Consider the following 18,371-nt stretch of genomic DNA (forward strand, 5'->3'; position numbering starts at 1 on the left):
TGGGAAATATGGACACACCTCCACCGTGGGTGTTCCAGTCCTGGTTACATGACTGAAAGGTGTGGTATGAGTAATAGCCTGGTAGTGCAGGGGTGCTCTTAGGAGCCTAGAAGCAGGTCCCAATCACTGCACAAATATCAAAGTGGTCAATTACAAGGAGTGGCTTGGGTGAGTGCGTTTGAGATGAAGACGTCAAGCATTGAAAAGCATTACCCTCAGGTTTTACTTGCCTGTTCCTGTTATGGTGGTGAATATGTTATTTGAACTGTGCCTAAAACAGGCACTATAGGAGCAGCAAGAGCCTTAGCCATTATATGGAATCCCAGGGCTGACAGGTGTAGGCCATCTATACCAAAGCATTGTGTTCTGTTGACCATGTCATTCAAAGCAGACAGATACTGGATGCCCTTGGAATGACACCAGAAGCATAGCCAATTGTTGAAGTAAATCATTTTGTCCTTGTACTGCATTATCAGTCTGGACAATGGCAGAATGCTACTCAGGGCTAGGACGATACCTGCCTGGGCTACAAGATCGGAGAGCTATTCCATGTCTCTTTACATGTAGTCCAGGAAGGTACATCTCAGGGCATTCACACTAACATGGAGAATGATACAGTCATATTGTACCTGTTGAGGAGTGACCTGAGTGCAAAGGTTATGTTGCGGATCCTGTTACCCGACAGGCAGCTGACAGTAACTATCACCTTGTGTAGCCTGTTGAGTGGGCTATAGAGTCACCTATGACTAGTGTGTTGGGTACGTTATATCGCCCTATTGGCTGTGGTTGATGGGCACACTGAGTCTGTGGGCTATAAATAATTGGTGTTGTGTTGGGGGATGGGGGATGCCTGCGTTTCTGCTTTGGAGTTCTCTGTTGCCTAGATAGAGTAGTATTGAGAGGTTCCACAAATGTTGTAGTCTTACTATGTGTGGCCTGTGGTGGTGGAGATCTAGTGAGACTATGTGATGAGTGTGGTGTGGTGCAAACGTTTAACATCCCCACATGATTGTCAGGTTCAGTCTGGATTGGAGAGAGCTTTACCTCCAGCATGGCTAGATATGCGCATCTCCCACAGGTTGTAGTGTTGTATGTTAGGAGGGGAGTATTGACTGTGTACATGAGACAATATCTATATTGCCTCATGATGCCCATATTCATCATATAGACAGGCGATAACACTGGGAATTGACACTTTGGCATGCCTGAATATTTAACTATTTCCCACTATATATGTGAGGAAAGTGTGTACAAGAGCTGTTTTACTCTAAGCAAGTGGGAAATGTAAGTACAAACAGTGTTTACCTGTAGGTAATGAGGAGGATTGAGTGCTATAGTAATTAGTAGCTCATGAAGTGCTTACATGTTCTGAACAAGTGCTGAGCATGAATAAGCAATACAGATAGGGTGTTGGATAACATAAACACACTGCCCCACCAACAGGTACGCAGTCACATATCCATGAACACTACAGAGCCCCTGTAACCATAGCTATGATGGTACAAGGTGCACTCAGGCTGCATGGGACCTGTCCACATCCCTGGTTGTATCATACACGTATGGCAAAACAGTTTGCTCTACACATACACATCATGTAAAACATAGCTTCATGTCAGTCTGTGAAAACACTGAATGGTGCACATCAACAGTTATCACAACCCACAAAGTGGAGACACCACTCATAATGGGAGGCACTGCACTACTACCCTGCTGAGTCTGGTCTGAAAGTCCATGAACCTTAATCAACGTATATGTTGTTAGCAGTACAGATGTAGAGGACAGTGTGGATGATTTCACACTGCATATCATACCTGTGACAGGTTATAGGACATCATCACCCATACTGTGTTCCACCTACACTCAGTATACTAGATGTACCTTTGTATGTCAAAGGAGTGTTCTGCCAGTGGACTGTTGACAGAACCAACACTACAAAAGGTGTCTGAGTAATATGTGCAAATCACACCAGTGGCAGCTACAGTGAAACATGATTAATTCATTGTACTCCCCCTCATTGTAGCCCATACCACACAGACAGATGGGAGGCATCTTCCTATGTAAGTATGTGAATGGCTATGTCCTAGGAGCAATAGCTGACTCAGTGTTGTGGACAACATACAGAAGGGGCTTTGTGGGTGAGGTGTGTGACATATGTGCACAATATGACAGCTGCATATTGCATTGTCACCGCTAGGTTAATAACCCTGTACCCATAAACTACCACCTAGGCAGCGGTCAGCATAATGGACACTGTGTGTAAGGGATGCTGCTGTGCAGTTTAACTCCCTGAGCTAGTGGCGTCATCTAGACTATTAGGTAGTCATAAGAGGCATCCCTAGTCATGACAGGGTGCCATCCATGAACATGAGATCATTGTACAGTCATACTCATCACTCAAGTGACCAATATCGGATCACATATCACCTTTAAGGGGTATTGGCCATGTTTGGATGGCTGACACCAGCCTTCACAATCCTCATCTCCACTATGTAGCATGATGCCTACCCTGCATAAGACATGTCCAATACTGTGATGTTGGACATGCTACACATGCATATCCTGATCTGAAATACATACGTCATGGACATCCACCTTCCTAGTACAAGGATCGCCACATGCTGGGCAGATCCTTGTGCCACACATGTTACATACTCCTGCCATGCTATGCAACCCTGTCCAGCAAAGCTGCAATTTTCACCTCTGTCAGACATGGTGTGATGGCCGCATGGTAGATGTATCATTAACCGTATGGATCAGTTATGTGTCACTGCTTCACCTGGCACCGGAAACATGACTGTTGGCTACAGCTAGGTAACCTCACATCCTAGGCTCATACATGGCCCAGGGCATACAGACTACTAGATGACCTTGGTCGTGCATGCTATAGTTGATAACCATCCCTGCAAATACCATCAGGCTAGCCAGTGTCCCATGTGTATCACATGTGCAACACAGGCGATACGTGGCAGGATGTTGAACTGCTGTACAGTGCCATGTAGATGTATATGGCAAAACACATGCATGTAAAGGCTTCCATGTGCATGTCTGCATTGTCACAGGTCATGTCCGTTAAGGCAGTGTATATGTTTATATGTGACATATACACAGCATCAAGGTCGACAGCATTAATGTTGACACATCCAGGCATGTGCTGATAGGTAAGAACACCAGTACAGGCAAACAGACATGCCCACATCAAGACAGCATCCACATGGAGTATGAGCAATGTAATCAGGTGACACACATATATGGTGATAATATCCAATCCCCATTGGGTGTCACATGTGTGTGACACAAACATGTCAGTGGTGTCAGTGTCATGATGATTTGCAAAGACAACTATTTATATGTAATAAATGTGATACACATGTATGTGCAGCTGTATCTCTGTGCATCTCTGAGATACTGTGACCTGCCTCCATCATTATGTCTTCCAGATATGCCGCAAGCAAGGCTCCCAGCCTATACCCGCTTGGAGAATGAGGCCCTTATACCTTACCTCCAAGACAACTATGATGTCCTCTTTAGCCATGTGCCACAGGATGCACAGCAGCGGGATGACCTGTGGCAGGAACTTCGCAGGAGGGTTAATGATGTGGGTGGCCATAACCGCACATACCAGCAGGTGCGCAGACACTGCACGAACCTAACCAGATGTGCAAAACAGCATGCAAATGCAATCACCAGGGAACAAGGTGCAACAGGTGGTGGGCCACCAACCCAGCCCCCACTCACATGTACCGAGGAGCTACTGACCAACCTGGGGACACCGTCAGAACAGCATCCACAAGCCTTAGCTGACATCATGGAAGTGGATGTCTCTCAATCACTGAGCCTGGAGTTGTCTGGTATGTCACTACTGCACATATAACTATTATATCCCATATAGTTGCATGTGTCACTGTACAATATGTAATGTAACATCATATGCAAGGCATGTATACACACATGCCACATACTATAGTATGCTACTCTGTATATCCTATTGTACTGGTGAATGTGTTAACATGCACATTGCACCCTGTAGCTGTCATACAGGTGTGGATAATGATCATACTGCTGTGTCACCCCTATATAGGTACCTCTGGCATTCTGCTAAGACAGCAGGCCATTGCAGGTGAGACAGTTATAAGTATCAGGCATGTTAATGTACAGATCTATTTGTCATGTGTCCAGTTAACACATGTACACATAATGTATGGTCTGGTCACAATATACAGGTCGCATCTGCAATCCATCACACTGGCTATCCATGTGCAATACTTACAAACTAAGTGAAACACCGACATAAAACCTCAGAAGCTGTCATTGCTAGATGTGTGGACAGCTGTGCATACAACGGTGGAGGTGTTCAATGTAGGAACATGTACTACACATCAGAACTACACATGTGTCGTACACAAACAGTACTACACAGTGAGCTGGAGTATGGGCAGCCCGCAGGATTCCCCATTGTGGATGATGCCCCTGTTATGAGTGCACACATTGTGATGTGCCATCTGACATGTCCATGACATGTAGTGGGCCGGCTACAGCATTGTCTCACTATCCCATAAAACATACCACACATACCAAACATACATCCATTTGTCTGCATAACCCTGTGTGTAGTGGAGTATATGACATCTATGGGTGTATGTCATATGGGACAACACAGACATGTGAGATAGATGGCCATCACAACCATTTGGCCAACACATGTTCACACATGGCCATGGAGGATGGCCAGAGACATGTAGCAACACATGGTAGATGTGATGTGTTTGTGTGTACAACCTGTTGTACATTGGCTACACATGGTCCAACTATAGCCTTTGTTGAATGGTTATATTGCAGATGTGGAACACTGGACATCCTACAGGCCTGTGCACAGCTTGTGGAGGCGTAATATCATTTGACCACATAAGATGTGTTGAACATCATGACTGTGTCACAGCATGACAGTAGTCACCTGCACAGCATCCACATACATACACAGGCAACCACATCAGGCCACAGATACAATACATTTCCCTTGCTGATGTTGGACATCACTGTCAGACGTGCACCTCGTGTGTGTGGTACAAAAATGTCATGTGGGACATGGTGTATTGACAAGTCTGCCATGTGTGGACATGGTTGCCAGGCAGCTAAAATATGTTTGCAGGTGTGCAGGGTTGTCATCCGTATGGCCTTCGGTGATCTGTGTCACACATTCCACATCATGGTTTAGTGTGTATACACCTCAGCGACGTGGGTCACAATCCACAGTATATATGTATTGTGTATGCACAAAGTCATGGCTATGCACTATGTCTGTAATTCACACTGTATAGCAATATAGATGCCTCATAATACCCATAAATGGTCATGCATATCTGCTGAATGTGCAATTTATCTGTAGGGCAGACAGACAGCACTGCAATGTGACACCATTACCCCACTGTATATGTGACAGGACACCATTATGTTAAACATGTATGCATGTCAGGTCACACGTCAGCAGATTACATGTCATACTACATGTTAATGTCTAGGTCATATGCCACAAATCAGCCATGTGTACTGTTAACCTGTGCTGGTCCACATGGTGTAACTCAGGGATCCATGCTTACTACCATGATTGTGTGAAATGCATGGCTTCTGCTATGACACATGCATGCTGTTGTGTGCATCTCAGGGATGTATTAATACTACCACTATTATTGTCTGAGCTGCATGTCGTCTGCTGTATCACATGCATGTTGCATGCCTTCTGTCAAATTACATGCATGGTGTGTGTCTGTGCGTGTGTCTGTTTGTGTGTGTGTGTGTGTGTGTGTGTGTGTGTGTGTGTGTGTGTTTGTGTGTCTGTATTGCAATGTAGAGCCTTTGTTTGCCTTCACAGGTGATGTAGATGCGTTACCCTCTTGTGGTCCATCTGATGTTAGTGTCCCCACAGACTCTAGCTGTGATGATGAACATATGCTTGAGGCACAGGCAAGGTTATCAGGGGCTGAATCTGTGATATTGGTTGCCATTCCACCTATATCCCCTCATCCCCGCAAACAGATCTCATGCCAACACATACCCCATCACCAGTGGCTATAGAGGAAGGACAGTTAGCATGTGGTAGCTTGGAACAGGAAAGTGTGGTGGCTACAGGAGGTGTGTATCCACACCATGGTGTCAGGCAAATGACTGGAGATGGGCCACACAGGCATGTGGCCAGTGTTGCCCGTAGGGGAACCTCTGACCGACATGCCCTTGCAGGACAGAGCGCAGCAGCTGGTGTCACCAGACACATGTTTCAGGCTGTAATGGCAGCACAGGCACATGCTAAACGGCAGAACAGAGAAGGGCAGAGGCTTCAGAGGGCTGCTATCCGTTCTTTAAATGACAACATCCAGGCATTGGCAAATGATCAACAGCAGATTGCTGAGGTTTTGGACAGATGATTGGGTGACATGGTTGGAATGCTTGACCGTGGCATGAAAATCAGCGAGTGTGAGCTGTCTGTGCTGGAACATCTGGTAGGAGTGAGGTGTAGGTCACGTGGATGTAGGCCAGCTACGTCACCTGGTGCAGGTCAACGTGAACGAGCTACCTCACATGCCCACTCCCATAGTGGCGTTAGCAGCAGCAGTGCAGCTGGTGCTGCGCTGTCTACACCAGGACACAGCAGGCCAGATGTATGTGGCCCTGGATGGTCCCAATGGGGACACAGTTCCAGTGGACATGTGTCATCGGACAGCACCCAATCTGCACCTCTGCCTGGTAGTGCCCATACAACCCCTGGCAGGCACAGGTCACGTGGCCATGGCCGGACACCGTGAGCTGTAAAACCTGGTCTGTGCAGTCTGGAGCTGTCAATAATACCCTTGTGTAGGCCAGACAGATGGCAGAACTATGTGCACACATACACACACACAACAGAAACATCTGTAGGGTACCGCAACACTCACATGCATAACAACCACACATGGCCAATTAGATCACAGGCCCTAACCCACACACATGATGTCATCCACTGGTGCAGCCTAGGCCCCTGGCAAACATTATCACCCTGTGCATATGATGATGCCTGTGCCGCATCCCTGTCATCCACACCATTGGTGCAGGGACATGCTCATATGGTCTGATGCACAGGGTGAACAGAATAGGGAGATAAGTGTAGATTACAATTGTTGTGTACTGTTGACACGCAGCAGACATACCATGTAGTACAGGCTTAGAATGCATTGTTTTCTGTTCACAGTATGTGTCTTGGTAACAACATTAACAGCATGTTGGTAATGATGTCCTGCTTCCCTCCTTCAGGTCTAATTGCATGTGCCGTTGAGTGCCAGTGTTTGCAGTTTCCCATATGTAAATGTGGACTACTCACAGGTATGTATGGCAATACCAGCATGCTAATCGTAGCTTCAACCTCACTGTTAGAAAGGCTTGACATTCCAAAGATGTCTACACATCTACTGATCCAGGAGCATGGGAGCTGTGTACTAAGCTACAGTGGCTAGAGACGTGACATCCATACCGGGTGACATCACAGGTACAGTTACATGGGGTGGGGAGTTTACATAGCGATCTAGCTGATGACAAGGGTAGAGGCCAGTTGATAGCTTGAGGCCTCACTGTGTAGCAGTAATACACATTCACATTACAGGATGAGAACACACACACACACGCACACACACGCACACACACACACACACACACACACACACACACACACACACACACACACACACACACACACACACACAGTAGCATGCCCACACTCACGGGGTCAACGATACTGTAACACACACACACACACACACACACACACACACACACACACACACACACACACACACACACTTGATAGTGTTGAGGTGAGGACCCCTGCCTATGTGGTAATCACCATTACAGTACTGTGCACCCACATGCTGCGACACAGAGAATACACATGTACAAGTAGTCAGTAATGCTTAAGATCAATGGCATCAACAGGGTAGTAGATTGCATCACCTGGAGGGGTTAGTCCTATCTGTTCACTATGGTAACATACATCCTCACTCCACAGACCAGAGAGCCATACATACATACACACACACACACACACACACACTGTGGAGTCCACAGTTGAATGCACCTATGTCATGCACATACAGATAACTCACGTGTGACCACACCCCTACCTATGTCTTGCTTTCTACACTGCAGTATGTACAGATCTCTACAACAGTATACAGGAGTGTCAGTAACAATTGGGGTGTATTCCCCACCATACGTGGCATATATGGACACACAAGCAAACACACATGGCAGTACCGTGAATCAAACACCTGCTATCTTAAGATACATATGACAGACGTGCAGCAGTATTGCCCACATTACAATGTGTACCAATGCTACCTCTGGCAATTGTACTGATATATGTACATGGGAGGTCTTAAGTGTTACAGGTGTCAAGTGATTTACAGTCAGTGACACACTGACTGCTGTGTAGGTTGTATGTCTTCCCCTTCAATGAACAGAAACATAGTTTAGTGTTTGCACATGTTATGGTAGGACGGCTTGTGACACTCCTGTGAGCTGTCTTCAGCAAACATCCATCTGCAAAGATGGCCCACCACTTAGTTATATCCACACATCCGTCCTACCTGATGTACATCTTACCGTACTGTCAGTATATCACCATATACAGTTGGCAATGATGGGGCTGCATTGCAACTGCATGTTGTAGTAAGAAACACGTCACCTGCAAACATCAGCTACTGCACACGCATGGTAGCTGAACACACACCACTACATGTACATGTGTGCAGGTCCTACATTCCTGTCATTTAGCCATGTTTATATGCATTGCAATTGGTGGACGTGTGATGACATACATGACACAAGGACTGTTGTATGATATGATAGTTGTCATGGGTAACCATTACAGAGGGAATGTTAACTCAGTCAACATTGATATCACACCTTATGTACTGTTAGCATTCAACAGCCATGGACCTACCTTCCATGTGCATGTGTCTAATTGTTGTAGCCACCTGTCTGCATGAAGGACAGCAACAGCTATGCTATGTACATATGTATTTTGTGTGTGTGTGTGTGTGTGTGTCGCATGTACATATCCACGGCAGGTACATGTATGTCATATCCAAACATGAGGGTGTTTACTGGTGTACAACAACAGTCATCTGTTACTGTTGTATATGACCCAGGGCCCCTGTTATGTGTACAGCCAACCTGGTTATGAACAGTGGTATCATTGCATTGCATAACACATGATGCAACTGTGTCAGTACATGGGTAGTCTACACAGTTGATGTAGAGCTAGGTACAGTCCACTGGTCATGGGTCACAACATGGTGTTGTACTGATATATGTTCTACCACATGTACGGATGTGTGTTGCTGGTCCAAGGACATGGTGATGTCTGAGGGCTTCATCCTAGAATGCGGCTTTTTACACTGTAATCTGCACCTGACACATCTGTGATGCCTTTTGAGGGTGTACTGGTCAGTACATGTGAGTGGCCTTCATGTACGTGGAGACACCACCACCTGAAGCGGTCCATAATGGTGTTATGGCCCACGTGTCTGTATCTGAGGTATACCGTGGTAGTGCTATTGTAAACAACTGAGCCTTCAGCCAGGTGTTCCTCACTGCACAGATGTCAGTATTCCCCATTGTTAGATCTACATTGGGCAGCTGTGATTACGAATGCTACAATCTAGCACTGTTTAGCATACACATGCAATGCAGTTGTTCTCTAGGTGTCAGGGTGTTAACCTGGTTTCAGGACATTCATCTATGAATGGCACTATATGGGCGAAGTAGCCACTCCTGCCAGGACATCACCATGGGTGGTATTAGTGTGCCAGGTTTAGATTGGTACATCTAAAGTGACGGACAGCACCAGACGTTGTGTAGAAGACCGGTGTCAGATATATGTAGTGCAGCGTTCCTGCTAACAATGTCAACTGTCGACACCAGAGTCCATTACAATGTGTTGTTCACGTCTAACTGTAATAGCATGGCCACTGTGCCCTTCCGTGTTTAGAATCAGAGTGCATACAAAACAGCCCTGTGCTACTAAGTGTGTGAGCATGCCCAGTATAACGTTGTGTAGATGGACACATAGTGCATTCCAAACGGCAGTGTGCTACTAAGTGTGTGAGCATGCCCAGTGACACCTTGTGTCAGTTATGTGCCTCTATGTGTATGGGCATGGCCATTGTAACCCTGTATAGCGATAGTAGTCGTCCAGTCAACAGATGGCCATACCCCACTTCAGGATGGATTCCTACATTGAACACACTGGTTCACAGGTATGTACATCGTACCTGCCAGCATCCATATCGATGTCCGCATTCCTAGAAGGTCATATTGACAGTCTTGAAAGGTGTAGTGTCTGTGGCACGGCTCGTATCTATGTAGTATTATAATAGTGGTCCGTAGATAGGCAGTTGTCCTGATCACACCACTGGCGTGTGTTTGTCTCCATCTGCCTGGGGACAGAAATATGCTTTTAGACTGCTCACACTCCATACAATCCCTACCGCCGTCTTTTCCATTGCTGATGATGTCACCCACCTAGAAGTACACCTCTGGCAGTGCTGTGCCCTAGTACTCTCAATAGCGCATTCTGTAATTGCGTAATGCTGTAGTGTGATAATGTAGTTAGGTCTGTGTTCTAATCCCAGCCATGCCAACTGTGTGTGTCTCCATCTGCCTGGGGACAGAAATATGCTTTTAGACTGCTCACACTCCATACTGTCCCTATCGCCATCTTTTCCATTGCTGATGATGTCACCCACCTAGAAGTACGCCTCTGAGAGTACTGTGTCTCAGTAATCTCGGTAGCACGTTCTATAACTGCGTAATGCTGTAGTGTGATAATGTAGTTAGGTTTGTGTTCTAATCCCAGCCATGCCATCTGTGTGTGTGTGTCTTCATCTGTCATGGGACAGAAATATGCTTTTAGACTGCTCACACTCCATACTATCCCTATCGCCATCTTTTCCATTGCTGATGATGTCACCCTCCTAGAAGTACGCCTCTGGGAGTACTGTGTCCCAGTAATCTTGGTAGCGCGTTCTATAACTGTGTAATGCTGTAGTTTGATAGAATAGACAGGTAGGTGTTCTATTCTAAGACATGACAGGTGTGTGTGTGTCGGGCAGTTATATTCTATGTGTTGGTGTCTGTGAGTGGCTAGCTCCAGGATGTGTTGAGGAGCGTGTTTTGTTGTTTTCCTATATAGTGTCCATAAATGTCACAATCAGCCAAGAGTCTGGGTTGGCAAGATATACACATACATTCAGCAATAGGTCTGGTGAGTAATGTCAGCAGCCCTAATCTTACCCTTAATACAGTCTGAACCCGTGTGATGCATAGAAACACACTTGCCTTGATATTAACACCAGTACATAATGCAGGAGGCGCATGTGGTTTCCTTTTCATTCTTGTCTAATGCTTTGGTGTCACGTGGTTCGCTGTTGAGATATATATTCTATATCTACGTATGTGTGTGTGTATGTATATATATATATATATATATATATATATATATATATATATATATATATATATATGTGTGTGTATGTATATATATATATATATATATATATATATATATATATATATATATATATTATATATGTGTGGACAATAGCACACATAAATCTACATGATGGAATACATGTCCTATACTGTTGAATGTCTATGCTGGATGATCTATACGTGATAACCTCAGATGTATGTATGTCTGCCATGGCATAGTCGTAAAGCAAATTGTCTGTGGTGTGCAGGGTCCCAGGTTCGAGCCATGCAGACACAGTTTTTTTTGTTGCTGGGAAGAACAGGGGACATCGAATACGGTGATAGTAAGGTGCTTTTAACCAGTTGTGTGCAGATCTGCGCGACAGTAAGCAGTGGTTATTTTTGGGAAGGCTCAGTATGGGTCTTGTAACTATGCATTAGAAGACAATACTATGCAAACAAGGTGAAAAATAGTGAATCCCATTTATCCCCAGGGTGTGATGCAGATCCCAAGAGTGTATGTGTATAGATAGCCGGGTGCAGGACTCAAATATAGGTGAAAGCATGGGGGGGTGTCAGGCATACTGTATGTACATTGGAGCCCTGTGTCTTGGGATTGCTCCTGCCTTAGCATGCCTAAGCTAGGGGTGTGTCTATACCTGCCTAGTGCAACTGGGAGGGACAACAGCAGTAGGAGAGTAGTTAAGGTGAATAATCTGGGCAAACCAGTGATAATTATCACAATCAGCAGATTACAGGCCCAGCCCGGCACAGAACACTACGATAAAGTGAGCAAGCACCATACCCTCGGGTTTTTCCACACTCTACACCACTGGTGTATACATGCGGGGAAATTTTACAAAACAATTCAATGAAATGAGAAGGGCTGCAGCAGGCAACATAGACCAACATGTGCAGGAGGCTGAGGGTGGTGAGGATGTGAATACTGCCAAACAACCCTCAGTGAGGAGACAGAGAAGACTGTACAGACCCAGGGTAACCTACCAGGGGCTACATGAGCTGGAGATAGTGGAGTGCTATGGGGTGGACAGAGACCTCCTACAGCAGATTGTTGAGCTGTGCCAGCCACACCTGACACATCAAACAGGCCAAGGGAAACCCATCCCAGTAGATATCAAGGTATGTGTAGGCCTAGGTATACTAGCCACAGTACCTCCCAAAGCACAACTGGGGATATCATGGGGATCTCACAGGCATCTGCATCCAGAGTATTCCACCAGTTCCTGGATGCCATGTCACCACATGCCAGTGATCACATACATTTCCTCGACACATGTGAGGTGTTGACCAGCAATATGAGTCTCTTCCACCAAATGGCAGACTACCCTGGGGTAGTGGGTGCTATAGCCTGCATGCATGTACACATCAAAGCACCACCTGGTGAGCGGGGTAGGGCCTACATTAACCCCTCCATCAACTGCCAGGTTGTATGCGAGGGCATTATACTGAATGTGTGTGCTGGCTGCCCTGGAAGCTATGACGATTCCGATATATGGCATCTGACGCAGCTGTACCACAGTTTTGCCAATATGGACATCCCCTACGGTCACCTAGTGGGGGATGCTGGGTACCCACTGGATCTGAGGCTGATGACACCCATCAGAAATGCACACACACCTGAACAACTACACCATAATGAGGCACACGCACAGGCAAGACATATAATTGAGCATGTGTTTGGGATGCTCAGGTCACGGTTCCGGTGTCTGGACACATCCAGTGGAGCCTTGCAGTATTCACCAGCTACATGCACCCAAATTGTTATGGTATGTGCTATGCCACAAAATATGATCCTGCAGAAACAGCTGCATCAGGAACAGCATGGGGCAGGGCCACACAGCCCCCCACCAATGCCAAGGCCTGTACAGGCACAGAGTGACTCGGAGGAGGAACTACCTGAGCCAGACCCAGTAGGCAGAAGGAGGCATGCCCAGTATGACCTGGCCTTGGCAAAGAGGCAACGCATAGCATATGCACTGACACAGTAGGTACCCAGGGAATGTCACCCTCTCTGACTCGCACAGACAGTAAAAGGGATGCCAAACATGACACTACCTGTGCTCAGCCATGTATAGAAAGGGTACTGTGTGCATCCGACATAGGCAGCCCTCCAGCACCATCATCAGATCTGGCACACCCTCAAGGTAAGTCAATCAACCTACCAATTGGCACCTGTATTAGAATGTGTTGTTACCTGTAGCTATGGTATGGATGTGAGCATGCAAGGGAATTTGGTGGCCGAATGTTAAGGGAGCGGACAGTAGACATCCAAAGTGGCACCATGACATCTGTAGCACATACCGGGGTCACCATAGTAGCCATTAATACACCGGGTGTCCTAACCCACTGCGGGTAATGGGCTGAGCATCATGTGTGTCCATACAGCCCACACAAGTCTCAACCAGCTGGGCAGGTGTAGACCAACACAGAAAAATGCTGCACAATGGCCTCTGTATATGCCCAATGGATGACCCCCTCCCCACAGACACACACACAGACAGACTACAGCAGGCCAGGCACTTGGATGTAGGTTGTGAAGGCTAGGATGTCTGAAACTAATATGTTGGTAATTAAAGTTAAGATCTGGAGTACACTGGTATACCTCTAGCCAGCACAATAGGTAGGTCTACACACTGAAATGGAGTACCTGACATACCAGTACAGTAGTAGCAAAAGTATGCAAGTGTCAGCTGTTCCCCCCTTCCAACATACACATGTAACAGTCAGGTGCACCCCCCCTGGTGCTGTGTAGGAATGTGGATACAGTCGGATGTCCCCCCACACTGTGCAGAAATGTAGCAACAGTCAATGCCACATGACTGATGGATACCCTGCAGACACAGCATGCTACCTGTCAGTGTACAACGCAGAGGTCAGCACCACAGTACTGACTACCTGAACATGTAACACATGCGATACAGTTGACCATACTGGGCATGCTCAAACACATGAAGGTATGATGGCAATGTCAGTCAACAACATGCAGAATGGTCATACTGGGCATGCTCACACACGTAAACACAAGATGGCCAGGTCTGCAAACACCAGTGGTCTGGACATATCTGCCGGTACATTGCTATCCTGTTGGATGACTGTGCTGTATGGTATGTGTGTGGTACTGTCTATTGTCTGTATATTTGCCATGGTGTATTGGTAATTCACATTAACTGTGTGCGCAGGGTGTTTCTACCAACACTTGCAAAGGACGGTTATTTGTTTGCGGCCAGAACAAGGCCATTGGATACAGAGTGAGTAAGGCACATTGCAGCAGTTGGGAGTGGTTGTGCGTGGGTTTGCATGGTGTTAAGCACTGCTGACCTCTGGTTACAGCTTCTTACACTTGTTTAGACTCCACATTTCTTTAACAGTGCAATACTCGCATACTGGTAGCCAAGCACGCTTACACCCACTCACTTCCTCACTTGCACATGCACCGACATTGGTTCTTGCATTTGTGACTCACGCTGGGTGGGCACAATCCCTCGTGATGCCTATTACATCGGACTATATGACTACAGTATCGGGTATGGCTGACCATTAGGCGATGGCATGGTGTACGGAATTGGTGGCCTGTCCAGTGAGTTAATCATATTATATGCGTGTTCCTCATACAATCTGCTCCCATCTGGCTGATACATGGGAACCGATACTCTGCAATGCAGACAAGTAAATGTGTTTTGGGAACCACATCCGTCTGCCTGGTCATGCTACCGCATACCTATTGTAGGTTTGCCACCTTTTAAATTGGCCGAGGTGAGACTTTAGGATTAACACCTGTCCCATTTTGCGTGGGACAGTCCCTCCTTAGGCATATGTGTCATGTGAAAATAATCTAGACATAGCAAATGTCCTGATTACAGGACAATATTATATTCTACGTTTCTATAATAGTTGCATGTAACAGTTATTGTATATATGACACTTCTATATGTTATGTGAAGTAGCATAAGCAACTTGACTGATGCTAGACTAAGCTTTTATTTGTGCTAATACGTATAGTTCTGTACTATGCATGGCTGTAGGTATGTTCTCACCTGGTATGTCTGATATTTCTACGGAGCAGGTCCCACTTTGGCCATTTGGAAAGGTGGCAGCCCCATAGGACCTATATGTAGAGATGTCAGATTTGGCAAGGAAACACATACCCACAGCCAGTAGAAAATAGACTACTTCACCGGTTTGCATAAGTAAAAGTTATTCTTGTAGCATTATAGTTGCTAATACTGTTTCCTATAACATCTAGGTGTTTCAGATACAACATAACCATTTTATGCAACCACTACAGACAATATATGGATTCTTTGTACTAAATCACAGGCCATGTGCCATAATAACATTTATTTTGCAGGACACAACAGCCCAAAGAGGACTGTCCCTTGCAAAGGTGAACAGGTGCTAACTCCAACCTACTATGCTATCACCTACCTAAGGTAATCGTCGGAATATACGCTTTCCGTCACTAGCAGACCTCACATACAAATGGGGGAGAATGAACACTGAATCAGGGACACTGCATAACACCCTCAGGGACACATTTAGATGACTGGTACTATTAACCTGACACATTGACAGTCCCAGAGCATATGTATTCATACACATTTGTCGAGGTACATGCTGTTTATGACTCATACATGTTGTCATTAGTCATTACGTGTATTCCGCCACCTGTCCCCCAATGGTTTACAGACTATCGAGTAGATGTGCTCTTAAGGTTTGGGAGGTATGGGCGTCTGCTATACCCACATAGGAATATTAATTACTTCCAAGGGGTGGGCCTAATACATCTCTGCCATCCAACACCTGCACACTTAGGCCCATTATTGCATACCCATGATTCCCGTACCTGACACCCCTCTACAGCACTCATCCTTACTGTGAGCGCAGCTGGGGTATGAACACACCCCTACACACTGCCCACTCTCCCCATGTTGGGACACATGTCGTATGTTTTGTCAACCCATGTGTTATCAGACTTGCACAACCTACTGTTCCGTGTACAGCTACATCCTGGTCACATCAATCATTATTAGGTTGCCTAAAAGGAAATTTTTGGTGTCCTGCAAGGGACCCCGTTATCCATGTTTAAAGTGTAGACCTTGCAGATCTCTCCCACTGGTAGTTTCCTGCCGGTGGTCTGGAAAGCAGCGGTGTATTTACCTTTATTGTGTGTCTGTATGTCTCACCGGCCTAGCTGGGGGGGGGGTGTGGGAGGTAGACGTTAGTTTATTGGACCTCCCACTAACATATGCCCGGTCTGAACATATGTTACCCGTAATTGCTGTAGCGTAACCTAGGTATGTACATGTGTATATCTACAGTAACATATATGTGTATATATATATATATATATATATCTATATATATATATATATCTATATATATATATGTATAAATATATATATATGTGTATATATATATATATATATATATATGTATATATATATATATATATATATATATATATATATATATATATATATATATATATATATATATATATATATATATATATATATATATATATATATATATTTATATACATCTGTGTGTATGTTGACCAATACATTTCCCGGCCATACACACTTACACATGCGTATTGGGTTTTATATATGCTTCAAGAAAAACACATTTCAGCAGAAAAACGAGGCAGCAGACCCACAAATAAATCCAAAGATAATTTATTTTAAGCGCTTTTTGTTGCTAGAATAAAGCAACTTCTTCAGAAAAAATACACAATGAAAAACAGTGTTATTTAAACAGGTAATAGTAATCGCTTAATTAGACACACCTCTTTCCTGCCGCATATTTGCTTTACTCATTCACTCTGTTAGGAGTTACATATGCTTCACCAGCATACTATTGCCTTAGTCATTATGACACCGACATTTCACTCCGGTTATCTTGTAAACGGTATTTAGCACGTTATACAGCGGACAGATGTCGCAATATGTTCATGTACAGATTACAGATGGTAATTGGGATGTGATACAGTGTCATTTGACCTGTTCCTCATCTGAACAGCATGTTATTCCAGCTACTGTATTTGTTTGTCTGTGCACATTCATATTATTTATATCAATTAATGGAGTGCATGTGTTACAGAGAATATACTTCAACATATTGTTGTCTGCATGTGCGTATGCATATATACCTATTACTTACTAGCTGACCTACATGGGGCGGTCCATTGGAACCGGCGCAACCAACCCTGGCACTCCTGTATCCATAATTGCATAGCCATAGTTCCTCTACCCCACCCATAGTAATTAACAATTTAACATAGCAATTACTTACAACATATTTACAGATGAAGAACATAGTACATCAGTAGACAACTAGAATCTTTATCTGTGAAGTACATAACAGACATTAACAAATGTTACAATAAGAAGTTCCTGCTGCATAATAAGTACTAGGCTTATGAGCATCTGAGCTTGCTACAATCAAGGTAGTTAGTGGAGTGGAAAGAAAGGTAGTGGTTGGATGGGGTGGATGATATTAAGAGTGGGAGTTGCAAGGGCATAGCCAGCATGTTTTTAGGTACGCTTTTAATAAAGTTTTGAAGTGGGTGCGTGATGGTATGGAGGTAATTGTGGGTGGGAGGGAGTTCCATAATTTGGCTATGGAGCAAGAGAATAGTGCTTCACCAGCAGAGTTATTGGCTTTAGTGATCTGCAAGTGATTTTTGTTGCTGGATCTTAGTGGTCTGGTGGTGCGATAGGGTTGGAGTAGATTCTGGAGGGATGGGACATTCAGTGGATGGTTTACTAGTTTGTGGGCGAGTGAGAGTTGATACCATTGAAGGAGGTGAGGAAGTTCAAGCCAGTCCAGTTCAGCAAATGAGAGACAGTGGTGAC

This window comes from Protopterus annectens, chromosome 12.part0 (genome assembly GCF_019279795.1).
Source record: "Protopterus annectens isolate FY-2018-M chromosome 12.part0, PAN1.0, whole genome shotgun sequence".
NCBI classification, from domain to species: domain Eukaryota; kingdom Metazoa; phylum Chordata; order Ceratodontiformes; family Protopteridae; genus Protopterus; species Protopterus annectens.